Source organism: Mus musculus, chromosome 17 (genome assembly GCF_000001635.26).
Source record: "Mus musculus strain C57BL/6J chromosome 17, GRCm38.p6 C57BL/6J".
NCBI classification, from domain to species: Eukaryota; Metazoa; Chordata; class Mammalia; order Rodentia; family Muridae; genus Mus; species Mus musculus.
In genome coordinates this window covers 51,373,369-51,391,272 of record NC_000083.6, presented here as the reverse complement: position 1 = coordinate 51,391,272, position 17,904 = coordinate 51,373,369, and positions in this window count along the sequence as shown.

Sequence of the window (17,904 nt, the reverse complement as noted above, 5' to 3'; positions counted from 1 at the left end):
CTGAAATTTTACAATGACTACTTGCTTTCCAAAATACAGTTTCTCTCCACATAGAATTTATTTCTGTATGTGTTATCAAAATATTTTATACCACTGTCAAAACCAATATTTTTTTGGTGTTAATTTTATCTGTGGGGTGCCAACCATGTATGAGAAGCAAAGAGTTCCAAAAAGAGTAACGTTAGCAGAAAGACAAATTGTTCTGATTGGTCCCGTGTCCTTACTCCAGGAAAACACTGGACCCTGAACTATGCCCTGAGTATTACGTGATAGATCACTTACAAGGTTGTCTTATAAAATATTTTAATTTAGTTTTTATCTGTGTGCCTGTATGTGCATGCACATGCCACAGCACATGTGTGGAGATCAAAGGATAACTTGATGGAGTTTTGAAGGGATAGATTCTCTTCTTCCACCATGTGAGTCCCAGGAATTGAATTCAGGTCATCAAGTTTGGCAGCAAGCACCTTTTCCCACTGAGCTATCTCACCAGCTCTCACAAGAGTTTTTATTTTTTTAGTGGCATGCTAAGTCTCTTGAAATGGTCTCTTCAAGTAAAGATGCTGTGTATGCTTTTTAGAAGGTCCCCAAAGCCACAATTCCGTGGAAAGTTCATTTTACCATCAAGAAGAGAAAAAAAAAAAAGAAAACTTTGACACTGACTGCTACTCAATGCTTATGTTTTATCCATGCCTTTTAAATGTTCAAGGGAAGTTTATTTTCTTTTGCTCTGCTTTGTTTCCCTTTTCTAAAAACATCATATTAAAAGATAAAGCCACTCTGCAAATTTCAGAGCTACCAATTGAATCAAAGAGAATGAACTGGACACCAACAGAAATTGATTTAAGGACTGTCAGCAAGACAACAGAAGGAAAATGTGTTCAGAGGAGACTGGGTATCAATGTCATTTTGTGTCAGATGTCAGCATGTCAAAAATAATTGTGTTTTGTTACAATGTAGAAATAAAATCTCTTCTTTTATTTTTCTTCATAAAAGCATATATTATATATAGAACCAACTCCCCAAAATATGCATTCTTAAAATGATATTTTTTTCACCTAGACTAATTTGAGTGTTAAAAAAATATTTAAAATTTTAACTGACCACAGGAATATACAACTAATTTCTAGGCTCAAAGGAGACTTTTCACTGGGGAGGAGGGGTCTGTCTCTTTTTCCTTACCTAATACTTTCCTAAGCCTAGTCCTAACTTTAACCTTGGCCATTACTCAGTTCAGACATCTGCTTTACAACAGTCGAAGAAAAGACATCACTTTAAAGCACACACTGTGCACATGCTAAGGTGTCACCACTGATTTAAAGCACACACTGTGCACATGCTAAGGTGTCACCACTCAGGCTTCATGCCTCCCTTTGTGCTTTGACAAGACATTTGTCTGAGGTTGAATAGACACAGCAAAATAGCAACTCTAAAGGTCAGGTTTGGAAATGCTGTTGATACCTATATCCTGTGCCATGGGTACCTCTCTGTTTCACTCAGTATTCCAGTCCTTCCAATGGGTTTTCTAGTGAAGAACAACAATAATAAGCATTCACCCACATACTTTCACCAAGAAAACAAAATAGGGTTTTAATAAAGAAAAGTTGACTTGCTTTTCCAGCTGACCCTGTATAGATTTTAGCTTTCTATGTATACTGGGAAATCAAGCTTTAGGAAAGGTAGGAACATTCATATCTCTACCAAAAATTAATATAGATTTTAATGGTAAACTAAACTCATGGCAATGGACAGGCTTCCACTGTTATTTCAAATCGACGCATGCAGAAGGGGAAATGTGTCTGCTGTGAGTCTTCTGCTGGCTCAGTGCCCTGCCAGATCCTTTAGCTGCTAGTACCATTCCATGAGCAGATGATGACCTCAGTGGGAATTGAAAACCAATAGGGATAAACTACATTATATAACTTCTCACCTAGGTCTGTTTCAGCATTGTGTTCCAGAGGGCACATGTGTGGTAAAAAGGCCACCAAAAGCAGCCACACCTTCTGCTGAACCTTCTGAAAGACTGGTGAGAGTGTTAAGGGTTGTATAGAAGTGGGAATGCAGCAGGGCCAGTCAGAATACTACTTAACTTGGAATAACATTATCCCCCACAAGGGACAATTCTCACCCATATCTATATCTGACCTAACATCCTCGTTGCTTAAAGGTAAAAACTTTTTAAGATGTATGTATTCACTTGACAGCCCACTAGCACCCACCAACCAAAAAGCTAAAGGAGTTGTCAGCTAGCATCTGAGGCTCATAGCAGAGATTTCCTCATTTTGCTTTAACCCACCTACATAATGTTACTATCAGTGTATTTGAAAAGTACCTTAACTTATGGGCTTTACTTTTTCTGTCTCTATGAAAATTTCATCAAACTATTACCATGATGGAACATGGACTTAATGTGGGTTAACTTAAATGTGTTCCCTGCTATGGGGCAGTTCTGTTTGGCTCCAGGACAAATTCTCATTCCCTGGAGAGACAGTAAAGAGACCCACTCTGTGGGTATTAGAGGAAATTCTATCCTGACCCTGTATGACAGACACTATCTTGACACAGAGCCATTTGTTTGAAATCAAGCTACCTTGAGGACCTAATAGTGGAAAGCATGTATAAACAATGAGCATAAATGTATGATCTAACACAGTCCCAGAGAAACAGCCTCAGAAGGCAGCTATGGAAAGCATGAGGGCCAGACACTGACAAGGTGCAAGTGAAGTATGCAAAGACAGGCAGCTATCCTACTGTGCTTTCTGTTCCCGTGATAAAACCTTCTGTCCATCAGCACCTTAGGGAAGAGTTTATTTGATATACACATCGATGTCACAGCTGATCATTGAGGAAAGTCAAGGCAGAAAGCAAAACAGAAACCACAGAGAAACACAGCTTGAAAGCTCACTCCCTGGCTCAAGTTTTAACAGCTCAGGCTCGCCTGCCTAGGAATGCTGCTACACATAGTGGGCTGGGACCTTCTACATCAAGACAATCCCTCACAGATAACACCACCAGCCATTGTGATCTGGGAAATCCCTTACTTGAGGCTCCTTCAGATGACTTTGGGCTATATTAAGCTGATGCTGAAGCTAATTAAGACAGTAGCCCAGCTCTTGGTGACTGGTAGGATCTGAGAGTCAAGTTAATAACATCAAAGAATTTACTCAATAATATCACAGCAGAAAATCTCAAATCTAAATAAATAAATTGATGTCCAAATACAAGGCATTTAGAATATAAAATGGGACAAGGCCAGAGAAGAGCATCCCTATGATACAATCTAATCGAGATGTTAGGAGTAAGCAAAGGAAAATACTGAAAGCTGTAAGAAGGAGATAACTTATGTACATGGGCAAATACAACATCAAATCTCTCATTAGAAATCCTAAAAGCCAAGAAACCATGTTGTGATATACTCAGCATTAGAAGGTAAATAGATACCAACTAGGAGTCCTATGTTCACCTGAGTTAGTATTTAAAATTGACAGAGAAATAAGTATATTTCAAAACAAACATCAAGTCAGCAAATCAGATCTTTTAAAAGAATAATCTACATACAGGAGGAAGACAGTGTCAGTCATGAGAACACTGGAAAGAGTAAATTTCATGAGAAGAATAAACTAACAAAAGAGATCTAGAAAGGAATTCATCATGCCCAATACATGAATAAACTCCTGGAGAGAGAGAGAGAGAGAGACAAAGAGAGAGAGAGAGAGAGAGAGAGAGAGAGAGAGAGAGAGAGAGAGATATCAAGCAACCATCTAATCAATGATAAAATAGTAGGGATTAATAATCATCTCTTGATAAGATATATAAATGTAAATGACCTTAAATCACCAACAAAAAGATATAGACCAGCTAAATGTATTTTTAAAACTAGATTCAACTATCTCTTACCTCCAAGAAACACATCTCACTAGCAAAGACATCTAGAGACTGATAGTCTAAGGTAGAAATCTATCAAGCACATGGCAACTTAAAACTATGTGAGATGTAAAACTATATGAGATATAACTATTCTCATACCTGATAAAGTAGACTGAATTCCTAAATTAGTCAAGAGATAAAGCTATTACATGTCAGTAAAGAAATCAGTCCATCAAGAAGGTACAACAATATATATATATATATATGTATATATATATATATATATATATATATGCATGCATGCACTGGCTATTTCAGCTCCACATTTCATAAAACAAATGCTAATTCCCTTTAACAAAAGGCCAGATAGATCCTTATATAACAATAAGGGATGACTTTAATACCCCAGTTTTACCATTAGCTATATAATAAAAACTAAAAATCAAGGGGGAAAACACAGAGTTAAAATACATTACAGATATAATGGATCTAACAAATATTATCCAGCAAAAATGGAATACAAATTATATCAGCATCTCATTCACCTTAAAATGAGCCACATTCTATATTAAAAGGCAAATCTTAATAAATGCAAAAGAACTGAAATATTTGTTCCTGTCTTACTATGTCATGGTGAAATAAAATTAGAAATCACTAAAAAGAGAAACTTTAGAGATTACACAAAGACTTAGAAATTGAACAATAACAACTGTAATAACAAGAGTCACCAAAGAAATCAGGAAAGAAATTTAAAACCTCCTAGAGTCAAATGAAAATGAAAATACAACTTACCAGCACCTTTGAGACACAGATAAGGCAAAAGATAAAAGTGTTTGCCTGTGAGAAAATCATATGAAAATCCAGAAAGATCTCAAGTACTTTATCCTAATGACACAACTCAAGGTTTTAGAAAAATCAGAGTAACTCAAACCTGAAAGCAATGGGTGGCAAGAGAAAACACCAATCAAAGTAGAAATTAATGAAATGGAGACAAAAGAATAACATTGGTTCTTTGAAAACATAAATAAAGGTACAAAGCCCTAACAAAACTAATCAAAAGAAAAAGAGAAGGTCCCTAAATTAGAAATGAAAGAAGGAAGGATACTGTGTATTTTTTCTTCCTTCCTCCCTTCCTTCCTTCCTTCCTTCCTTCCTTCCTTCCTTCCTTCCTTCCTTCCTTCCTCCCTCCCTCCTCCCCTCTTTCTTTTTTATTCCCATTGCATCTGACTCAATGCCTCCCTTCCTGTCACTCCCTACCACAATACTTCCCTCATTCCCCCTTCTCCTCTGAGCAGGTGGGGACCCCCTGGGTATCCCCACAGCCTGACACTTCAAGAATCTGTGACACTAGGTGCTTCCTTTCCCACTGAGGCCAGACAAGGCAGTGCAGCTAGAAGAATATATCCTACATATAGGCAACAGCTTTTAAAATAGCCCCTGATCCACTTGTTCAGTGGGGACCAAGCTGCACATCTTCTACATATGAGAGGGGAGGACTAGGTCTAGCCCATGTATGTGCTTTGGTTGGTGGTTCAGTCTCTGAGAGCCCCAAAGTGTCCAGGCTTGTTGATTTTGTTGGTATTCCTGTGGAGTTCCTATCCCCTTAGGGGCTGCAATCCTTCCTCCTATTCTTCCACAAGAGTTCCCAAGCTCTATTCACTGTGGGTAGAAGAACCTTTCTGAGGAAGAGCCTTTCAGAGGACAGCCATCCTAGACTCATGTCTATAAGGATAACAGAGTATCACTGATAGTATCAGGAATTGGTGCTTGCCAATGGACTGGGTCTCAAGTTAGGGTGGTTATTGGTTGGCCATTCCTTCGGTCTCTACTCCATCCTCAATTCCTAAGTTTCTTGTAGACAGGATAAATTTTATGGGTAGGTTGGTGTCCCTATCACTCCACTGGAGTTCCTGCCTGGCCACAGGAGGCAGACTCCTCAAGCTCCAAATCCTTAATGCTATGAGTCAGAGATAAGGACACCTCCATTGTTTCTTGGATGCTTCCCCTATCTCAGACTCCATGATGCCTTTGTTTTTCATAGATGAATAGACACTATATATTTCAATGAAATACAGAGACCCAGTTAAGATTAATTTAAAACCTTTATCCAAGGCATTGGGAAACCTAGAAGAAAGGGATAAATACCCAGGCACATATAGCTTATCAAAACAAAGTTAAAAAGTATGATCAACTTAAAGCAACAAGATTGAAATAATAATAACCTTCCCCAAGATACAAATCCAACAATAGACCATTCCACTGCTAGCTCTTCTAAGATTTAACTGCACTCGTGGCTCAGGTCTCTCAGGGTCCTGGTTCTTTTGTTTGCTCTATAGTGATGGCTCTTTCTTCATCTCTTTGCTGACTCCTCCCCCATTCCCAATTATTGACTATTGGGTTAGCCTAGTTCCTGTCCTTAGTTCTCTCCATTCACAGATCAACATCCACTCCGTGGGTTTTAATACTACTTCTAGCCAGTCATTTTCAGGTCAATGCCTCTCCATACTAAAGTCCAGTTGCCTAGCCTACTCAATGCTATGATCTCTGTGTCTGCTTCAGCAATGATCTATGCTCTAGAAGGATGGTGGAAAGTCCACTCTTGTTATTGTCATCATTTATGCCTCTCATTCTTATAACCCAAGCCTATATATTATTAGTAAATCCTGCAGTTCAATGGTAAAGTACTTCCTTACCTCCTTCACTGTGACCACTTTTTCTATTATACAGATGACCTCTTAACATGCCCTATAATTTATTTGTGTGGCATGCCTATTATTTATACAACTGTCGACATTTTAAGAGTGCAAACTCCATGTGGTAGAACTCTTGTTCATTTCATTATCTATCTTAAGCTCCTACATCAGTGTCTGGCTCATAGCGGGTATTCAGTAAACATTGTTCTTACTGATTTATTTGATAAATGTAAATTGAATATTTAAATTCACTAGGCATTGGACATATATGAATAAATCATGCCTCTGTCTTCATTGAATGTATATTTAGTGAAGAGGGAGAGAAAATTAATAAGCAAACTAACAAATAAGACACTCTCAGATATAAGTATCTGAAAAAAGTAATATGAAGTTATTTAAGGGAAGAATGAAAACAGGGCTGATGGAAGTTGCTCTGGAGGACAGAGAGGACAAGTGTGGATGAGTGGTCATGGCATGTATGTTGTGGTAAAGTGTTTGAATGCTACCCTGTGTGTGACAATATGACTGGTGGAAGATGCAGAGAATGGCTTAAGGAAGGAAAAAAGAAAGGAAACTAGAGAGTGATTAAGAATATATTGTGTTTAATAGCTAAGTAGTATTCCATTTTGTAAATGTACCACATTTTCTGTATCCATTCCTCTGTTCAGGGACAGCTGGGTTCTTAGGCAAATGGATGTACCTGGAGGATATCATCCTGAGTGAGGTAACCCAATCACAAAAGAACACACATGATATGCACTCACTAAGTGGATATTCACCCAGAAACTTAGAATACCCAAGATACAATTTGCAAAACACAAGAAAATCAAGAAGAAGGAAGACCAAAGTGTGGATACTTCATTCCTCCTTAGAATAGGGAATAAAATACCCATGGAAGGAGTTACAGAGAAAAAGTTTGGATCTAAGATGAAAGGATGGACCATCCAGAGACTGCCTCACCCGGAGATCCATCCCATAATCAGCCACCAAATGCAGACACTATTGCATATGCCAGCAAGATTTTGCTGAAAGGACCCTGATATAGCTGTCTCCTGTGAGGCTATTCCAGTGCCTGGCAAATACAGAAGTGGATGCTCACAGTCATCTATTGGATGGAACACAGGACCCCCAATGGAGGAGCTAGAGGAAGTACCCAAGGAGCTGAAGGGATCTGCAACCCTATAGGTGGAACAACAATATGAACTAACCAGTAAGCCCAGAGCTCATGTCTCTAGCTGCACATGTAGCAGAAGATGGCCTAGTCAGCCATCATTGGGAAGAGAAGCCCCTTGGTCTTGCAAACTTCATATGCCCCAGTACAGGGGAATGCCAGGGCCAAGAAGTGGGAGTGGGTAGGTAAGGGAGCAGGGCCGGGGGAGGGTATAGGGAACTTTTGGGATAGCATTTGAAATGTAAATGAAGAAAATATCTAATAAAAAGTTGAAAAATAAAAAAAGAAAAAGAAATAATGGCATGGCAAAAAAATAAAAAAAGAAGAAAGAAAAAAAAAGAATATATTGTGATTGCCTGGAGGTGGTGTCACATGCCTTTGATCCCAGTACTTGGGAGGCAGAGACAGGCAGATCTCTGAGTTCAAGACCAGCCTGGTCTACAAAGTTCCAGGACAGCTAAGGCTACACAGAGAAGCTCTATTTCAAGGGGGAAAAGATTGCAAGATGACAGACTTTTACTTTGGGGAGCAATAGGATGGTTTAGACATTTATAGGAAAGGCACGATCTATCTCAAAAATTCCCACTGGACAAATTACAATAAACATGCACTTAAGAACAATGATGGGCTTGTTTTTAAAAAGAAAAATCACTGAGACAAAAATAATTAATTGGGACTTGAAATCAGAACACTAAAAAAATTTAGAAGCTAAGATTATCCTGAAGACGGAAGTCAGAGCAGGAAGTGTTAGTTACAGGAAGTACAGTCGTTCACCACACAAAAGGCAGGCCATGAGTCAGCACAATGTGGCTGTACTAAGATCGCAACCCTATAGAATAAGGAGACCTTCAGTGAGGCCAGGGAAGCTTGACCCTGGCCCTCCCTAGCAGGAGAGCCAGGAAAAAGAACCACTCGCCTGTCCCAGTGGGAGTCATCACAGAATAGACGCAATCTGACTGTTAGAGGCTTTCTGCGGTAAATAACAGTCTGCCTAAAATTCCTAACAAAATACTTTCAAATGAATCTATTTGCTACAGAGTTGGGAGATCCACAAGAACAGTAAAAAGCATAAAGAATTAAAAATAAATAAATTAAAAAACCAATGCATTTAGAAATATTTAAAGAAATTTCTTACTTTTTTTTTTTTTTTTTCAAGACAGGGTTTCTCTGAGTAGCCCTGGCTGTCCTGGAACTCACTTTGTAGACCAGGCTGGCCTCGAACTCAGAAATCTGCCTGCCTCTGCCTCCCAAGTGCTGGGATTAAAGGCGTGCGCCACCACTGCCTGGCTTAAAGAAATATGTAAAGTGACAAAATATAGTATCTTAGAATCAACCTAAAGAAAACACAGACCATTATTATAGAGTTCAGAGTCTTGGTGAAGATACTCATTTTGATGCTATGGTTGGATATTCAAAGGTTGATCATAAATTAAAAAAAGGAATATAATTTATAGCATCACAGAAAATATTAGAAAAAAAATAAGAAATTAAACTCAATGAAGAAAATCCAAATGAAACATTCACAAATAAAAGAAGAATATTTAATAGTAAAAATACAAACATAACGAAGTATATACGATATTAACAACAAATCAAAACACTATAAACCAAATAATGTTGGTGTTCAGCTCTATGAATGTCCACAAAAGAAACACCCATGTGCACAGAAAACAAAATATGAGAAATAAACAAGGCTAGAAAGTTGATCTGTGCAGACTCCAACCAAAATAAACAATAGCCATATTAACTCCAAATCACAGGGTGCTGAATACTGTGCAGCATCCTGTAAAATATTTGTAATTTTTAAATCAGAAAGGAGAAAGCAATCCTTCATTGATTTATTTTGTTCATTTCTTTATTTTATATGAGTACACTGTAGTTGTCTTCAGACACACCAGAAGAGGATGTCAGATCCTATTATAGATGTTTGTGAGCTACCATGTGGTTTCTGGGAACTAAATTCAAGACCTCTGGAAGAGCAGTTAGTGCTCTTAACCACTGAGCCATCTCTCAAGCCTTGAGAGGCAATTCTAAAGTCCATTGTATCAAGTGACATAACTTTGAAATACACGGAATTGAAAGAATAATTAGTAAATACACCATTTGGCCAGGAGATTTAATATATTCACCTAAGTAATTAAAAAGCAAAATTTAATGCTCGTAGTTTTTACTCTAAAATCACACACACACACACACACACTTAATTTGCTGTGATTAGAGAACAGTGTATGTTGGGGATTGTTTTTGGTGCGCTATGTATCCAAATGCTAAATTCTATACCCCAAGACCTGGTTGCCCCAAGACACGTGAATTCCCCCACACACCAGGTTTTGTTGTTAAAAACCTTGCTCCTGAAACTCATTGGTCAATAAAAGGCTAAAGCATGTGATTGTGCACTAAATAGAGGTAGGCAGGCTTTCAGTTTCCTGGCTGTGAGTAGCAGGTAGAGAGGAAAGGAGAAGAGAGAGGAGAAGAGGAAGAAGGAAGCAGCCATGAGAGGAGACAGACCATGAGCACGTGGCCAGGAGAAACAGCAAGTTATGAGGGCTGAGATGTAAGTCAGAATAGCTCCAAAATCATCTAGGCGTACAACTTAGATAAATAAAACACCCGGATTCTGTGTCTTTTTTTTACCAGCTAGCTAGAATTTATGATTTTTTTTTGTTTTGTCTCACATACAAAGCATTTATAGAAACTGATCAAATGTTGACCACAAAGCATCAATGACTTTCAAAACACATCCCATCTGCAGCTACTAAAATACAATTTAGTTTAAACAATAACAACAAAAAAAGAGTACAACTCTTTAAAAATTATGCCTTCACATTTAAAATGGACTTCTCTGAACTACTCGAAGATCCAAGAAAAATCAAGTATAAACTGTAAAATACAATTAAATCAACTGCATTGCCAACTTTAAAGTTTATAAAAGTAGAAATGCTGAAATTTAATATTACACAAATTTAATATCACAAGCATCCGAATTAAAAAGTCTTTTTTTTTAAATTAAGAGTATATGCAGTTTCAGGAAAATTTTAATAGAAATTTATCATTAGGTATTAAGTTTATGGTCTGTAATGTGCACAGTGGGGAAGGGCTCTTGTTGCCAAACCAGAAGACATATGTTTCCATCCACGGTGCCCTTATGATATAAAGAAAGAACTGACTCTGTAAGTTGTCCTCTAACCTCCACATGTGAGCCCACACAAATAAAATGATAAATAACTGTAAGTGAAATACAAGAGAAAAGACAAAGAGAAGGCTTGTTAAAACTAGTCAAGTAGATAAATTTGTGAAAAGATTGGCCAAAAAGAGTACAGCTAAGTAACACTACAAGTGAAAATGAAGTTATAAAGTCATAAGCAGAAAATAAATAGGAATGCCCTGAACAAACATTAAGTCAATAATTTAAAACTTAAATGAAATGAAAAATTCCATTAAACACACAAGACTTTATAGCCCAACTGTTATACAGAGACTTCAAAACAGGAGACATTTCTCAACTCGTTTGTATGAGAGTGTTAATAACTACAGTATTAACATCATTCAATCCGCTGAAAGAAAGGGAAGTACAGGCCAGTCTCACTCAAAAACATACAGACACGAACTATGAACAAATACTAAAAACCGAACCCAGATTTATAGTTTTTCATGTGGCACATCTTGACTAAGTCAGATGTATCCCAGTAATACCAACTTAGAGTTACTCTTATAATTCATCACAATAAAGAAACAAAAGATTTTAAAAAGCATACAATCTGTTTAATAGATGTGAAAGACTTCACAAAAAAACTAAAATCTGGTCATAATGAAAATTAATAACCAATTAGGCAGTGGTGGTAATATTATCAGGTAGAAAAAGCCCCTACTAACAGTCTAAAACAACAAACAGCATATAAAATATTAGAATTTTTGTCTTTAACATCAGAAAAAATATTTTATGATGGTTATAGCAAGGTAAGAAAATATTAACTTGTTTTTTAATTTAATGAAGGAAGAGAAGCAAAAGTAGTTAGCATATGATGATTTATTTTTTAATACAGGAAACTCAAGTAGATATGCAAACAAATGTCTTTGTTTTTTTACTATTTCAATTGACCCATAAAAATTGTACATATTTATAGGATACCGTGTTTTTCATGATACATGTGTACCATGTGTAATGATCAAATCAGGGTAATTAGCACTGCCAGCATCTTAAACATTTATCATTTCTTACAAATTATTTTTAAAGCAAGATTTAATCAAGCTAAAACCTTAATATCCAAAAGCTAATTACATTTGTATAAGCCAGTAACAAACATAAAATGCAATTTTTAAAGGATATATATAATAACAAATGAAATATATATCTTAGATTTTATTAAAAATAATGTAATACAAAAGAGTTGGTAAAATGTGAATAAAACAAGACAATGTAATGATCGCAGTTGGGGCTGAAACCATTACCCTATTCTTTATGTATTTTATGCTTGAAAAAATCCACAATAAAAATACATTTAGGATAATAGCTACCACTACAAATATTTTTTTTAAAAATATGAGTTAAATTTTTTATACCCTAGAATGGAAAGAACTTTCCTATAACAAAAATGTGCAAATCTGAAACAACCAGAAAACACCATGATGCCAAATACCAAAGTCAAACCAGGAGGGAAGCTGCGGAGCCCAGCGTGGGCCTGGTGGGGGCAGTGACAGGGTTCCTGCCCCTGGACAAGGCCCCCGTGTGAACCTCCACAGGCACTGATGGCTGCTCTGAGAGCAAGGCTTGTCTGTGTACTAGTGTACATATTTTCTGGACTCACTAGCAGCAGAGGACTCTTTCCTTTGGAGGAATGCCCTCCCTGTTATCCTTAACAACTCCATAATAATAAGAAACAGCACAAGTCCAGGAGTGGAGGGTGTGGCTATGTTTTAGCAAAATGGTAAATGCTGGGACCTTCAGGGCAGCCCTCAAGGCTATGGGGAAACGCTCTAAATACATGAATTGGAAAATATATAGTTTCTCAACTATGCAAAAATAAGGATGAGGGGTTCACCAATCTAACGAAACAAAAGCAGCTGTACTGTGTGCTGACTTGTTAGAAAATTACTAAGGAAGGAGATAAAGAGATTTAGGGAGTGGTGATCACAGGAGATCTCACCTAGCTAAGTTTTTTGTTTGTACTTATAAAGACAGACAGATTTCTGAGCTCAAGGCCAGCCAGAGAAAGCCCAGCAAGTCCAGGCCGAGGATGGTGCAGATGGTCATTTCAGGGCAGGGTCCCACTCAACTAGTTTATCATCTGTGCTTAATAAAGGCAGACAGATTTTTGAATTATTTTGTAATGTTAAGAAAAAAAATATGTGCTTGCTGTCTCCTGAGAATCAAAGGGCTGGGGTCCTGGGATGATGAGTCATAAGGTAATCAAAAGGAAAACCTGGATTAAATGACTGGATTATTATGTAAAATAAAAGACTGGACCTGTATTTTGTAGATAAACTATCCAGGGAAATTTTAAGGATAAAAAGAGAAGACTGCTTGGAAGATACACACAAGCAAGCAAGACATGGACAGAGAGATCTCTTAGAATAGCAAGCAAGCAGAATATAGACAGACAAATCTCCAGAGAGAAAATAGAAGGTACAGAGAAGCAGACTGGAAAAGCTGGATCAAGCAGAGCACAGGTCTTGGGCCCACGGTTTGACTTCAACAAACAAAGTTAGCAATATTTCTCAAAAGTTCCCAAGTCTCTGTGATTTAGCGTTTCTGTCAAAGTGCAGAGAACTTTGGTTGAGTACAGATTGTGTGGCTTGAAGTCACTCATTGTGGCGTTGCTCCATGTAGCAAGGCTGAAAACAACCCTAATACACGAGTCTGGGTAAACCATGGCAGAGCAATGTAATTATATGAGGTCAAGAAACACCCCCACAGTACTGGGGCCTGACTAAACCATGACAGAGCTCCCCAGTACAATAATATCTATCTGAACAAAGGATTAAGCTGTAAGAATAAATAGGTCTAAATATTGTCACATAATTATCTCCAAATATGTATTCCTAAACAAACAAAAGAGCAAGACACAAACACCTATGATTTATTGTATGTAATTTCTAAAGCTTTACTGCTTTTTACAGACTGTAACACCACTGTGTTAAAAGAGGAGAGAATTAATGAAATTTATGTAGGTTAGAGTTTTGAAAGGAACAACCAATTTTAAATTCTTCCATTAAATGACAAGGCAGATAGGACGATGGAAGGACAGAGGGGACGCTGAGCTGCAGAGAATGAATCTGATCACCAGCTTTGACTCTGCAACCCTGAAAATTAAAAAAATAAATAAATAAAAAAGGAGGAGGAGGAGAAGAAAGAGAGGAAGGAAGGAAGGAAGGAAGGAAGGAAGGAAGGAAGGAAGGAAGGAAGAAGGAAGGGAGAGGAGAGGAGGAGAGGGGGGGAGAGGAGAGGAGAGGAGAGGAGAGGAGAAGAGAGGAGGAAAGAAGGGGAGAGGAGGGGGGAGGGGAGAGGATTAAGCCCAAGGAAGAGAACAGTGGGTGTTAAAAATTAAAACAGAATTAGAGGCGGCTTTATTTCTATGCTGTATGCCTCCTCATCAGGAGGAGGCAGCACTTAGAACAGGACTAGCCTGAAAACAAATACCAGAATCACTATAAGGAAAGGTTCTTGGGCAAAGAAACCCCCAAATGACAATGCAATCACTAAATCAGGTAAGACACAGTCTATGGGATAGGTCATCCTATAGTAAACAAATTTGACTTTCAGTTTGGGTGGACTAGTCAGGAATGTATTATAGGATTTAAACTATGACACAGCTATGAAGCTCTAGCACAGGATACAGTTATAGCAATTATTTAAGCAACAGTGCTGTCAACTAGACAGTAACCTCAATGGCTTCACACTCTGTAAGTCCACATTTAAAAGTTGCTTCATGGGACTGGAAAGATGACTCTGTGATTAAGAATAGTTGTTGTTCTTGCAAAGGACCCCAGTTCAATTCCCAGCACCCACACAGTGTCTCATAACCACCCATAACTCCAGTTCTAGAGGATCCAATGGGTACCGGGCATGCAAGTGGTAGATGGATCTACATGCAGACAAAACGTAATTGTTTTGTTTGTTGGAGTAAAATGTTAGGGTGATTTATATTTTCCCAGAGAGCATACCTAAATTTTCATGAGTCGCTTCAAGAAAAATCCTGTAGTAAAAGACTCCTTCTCTCTCTGCTTTTGATCTTGAAGAAGAAAATGCACTATTATATTTGAAACTTGTTAACATTTTTGGGAGCTCAGTGGAAAAGCTCAACATTCTAAGCATGGTAGTATTGGAACTACAACATACCTTTTTTTTTTTTTTTTTACATTTACACATGTGTATGCACATAAAGACAAGCTGGCAGGCAGGGCCTGAGGGATGCTCAAGCCTTAGGTTCCGCCAACTAGCCTTGTGTCATCTGTTCACATGTAGCTTTCTCAGATGGATAAAAGTAGAGGTCTAGTGTATAGCGTTCTATTTAATTGTACTTTGTACTGAAATTAATAAGTTTTTTAAAAAACCTATCATCTATTTTGTGAGTTGTATTAGTCATGTTTTGTCTGGTAAATTATAAACTCATATAAGTTTGTACAGTTTATATTCTGATGATGGCAAAAGTATACAGATTCCTATATTTTAAATGAGAAAATTTTCCTCTCTAATTATCTATCATCTTTAAAAAAAATTTCGAAGAACTATTAAATAAATTCAGAAAAGTTGTAAGATACAACTTCAATCCAACACAAAAAGCTTACATTGCCATATTCAAATTGCAAGTTATTAGAAATCATAAAATCATAAATAGCGATAAGAAGATAAAGTAAAAAAATCAGAAATGAAAACTAGCTCATGGATATCACAAAACTCTGGTAAAAGAAACAGAAGCATCCATTAAACAAAAGAATGAATAATTTTTTAATTTATTTTTTAAATTAGGTATTCTCTTCATTTACATTTCCAATGCTATCCCAAAAGTCCCCCAGGCCCTCCCCCCACCACTCCCCTACCCACCCACTCCCACTTCTTGGTCCTGGAGTTCCCCTGTACTGAGGCATATAAAGTTTGCAAGACCAAGGGGCCTCTCTTCCCAATGATGGATGACTAGGCCATCTTCTGATCCATATGCAGCTAGAGACACGAACTCTGGGGGGTACTGGTGAGTTCATATTGTTGTTCCACCTATAGGGTTGCAAATCCCTTTAGCTCCTTGGGTACTTTCTCTAGCTCCTCCATTGGGGGCCCTGTGATCCATCCAATAGATGACTGTGAGCATCCACTTCTGTGTTTGCTAGGCCCCGGCATAGTCTCACAAGAGACAGCTATATCAGGGTCCTTTCAGCAAAATCATGCTAGTGTATGCAATGGTGTCAGCGTTTGGAAGCTGATTATGGGATGGATCTGGGACAGTCTCTAGATTGTCCATCCTTTCATCTCAGCTCCAAACTTTGTCTCTGTAACTCCGTCCATGGGTGTTTTGTTCCCAATTCTAAGAAGGGGCAAAGTGTCCACACTTTGGTCTTCTTTCTTCTCGACAAGAATATTTTTTAAATGCAAGCATCACTCAAAGTAATCTACAGATTCAATACAAACTCCATCACAATACTAAGGCCAATTCACGCAACTTGAAACACACACACACACACACACACACACACACACACACACACACGAACAGCCAAAGCCATCAAGCTGATTTTTCTTGAGACAAAAAGAAAAGAGAATTACACCTCCCCATTTCCACAGCAACCAAACAGTATCATAGACAGACACATAAGCCAACAGAGCAAAATGGAGAGCTTTGGGTAAATCCACACATCTATAGCCAGTGGTTTACACAAGGCATTAACGTGAAGGGGAGAAAGAAGAGTCTTTTCCAATACCCAGTAAAATTGAGTGTCTAAATGTAGAAGGATGAAGTTAAACTGATACCTCTCAAGAGTTACAAATATTAACCTGTCAAAGACCTAACTGTAACCCTAAAATCTACAGAAGAGCTTGAAGAGAACACAGTGGGGGGGGGGGACACACTTTACTGCATTGGAATGTACAAAGACTCCTTTGGAAACACAGGAAACCAAAGCAGAAGCAGTCAAATGACTGCAAGTCCAAGTGCTTTTGGACAGCAAAGGAAACAAAGCAGATAAGCAACCTACAGAATGGAAGAAACTGTTTGCCAACTATATATTCACAAAGATTAGTTACAGAGTATGTATGGCACCCCAAAGGTGCAAAGCCAAAACAACAGAAAGTAAATAAACTCTCAAATCATCCAATTATAAATAAATCTACATAAGAAAACATCTTCTTTACTTTTTTAACACTTGGTGTATGTGTGTGTGTGTTATGTAACATGCCACTATGCATCACATGAGGAAGTCAGAGGACAGCATGTCTGAAACAGTTCTTCCTTTGACCATGCAGAGTCTGGGACTTGAACTCAGGTCATTAGGCTTGGCAGCAAATGCTTTTAACCAGAATGAAACCTTGCCAGCCCAAGGAGACATTCCTCAAGAGAAAGTCATACAAATGACCAAGCTTGAAATAAATATTTAGTATCACCAACCATGAGGGAAAAGCAAATTAAACCTTAATGAGATATTACCTCACAGCTGTTAGAGTGGCTATTAACAAAAAGACAAAAGATGACAAGAACTAGTTAGCATGTAGAGAAAAGGGCACCCACGCACAGTGTCAGTGGGATAGGTATTAGGGAGAACCATATGGGAAGGTCCTTAAAAAGTCAAAAATAGAATTGCTTTATGATCCAGTAATCCCTCTGTGTTTATATGCAAAAGAGAAGAGGTTAGTATGATTTTTAAAAAGACATATATGTGTGATCCTATATTTATTTCAGCAGTATTATAAGAAAGGGAAACAACGTGCGTTGATGAATAATTTTTTTAAAATGTGGTACCTATACGCAACAAAATATTTTAACCCTAACAAGAATAGAAGCCTGTTATTTGCTACAGCATGGATAGAACCAGAGATCACTACATTAAGTGAAATTTGTCAGGAGCACCTGATCTTATTGATTTGTAGTTCCTAACAACGTTGACTCTTGGAGCTTGGGAGTGGAACAGAGCTACCAGAATCTAGGAAAAGAAAAAGGTGGAAAGGATGAGGAAAGGCTAATTGGCAAC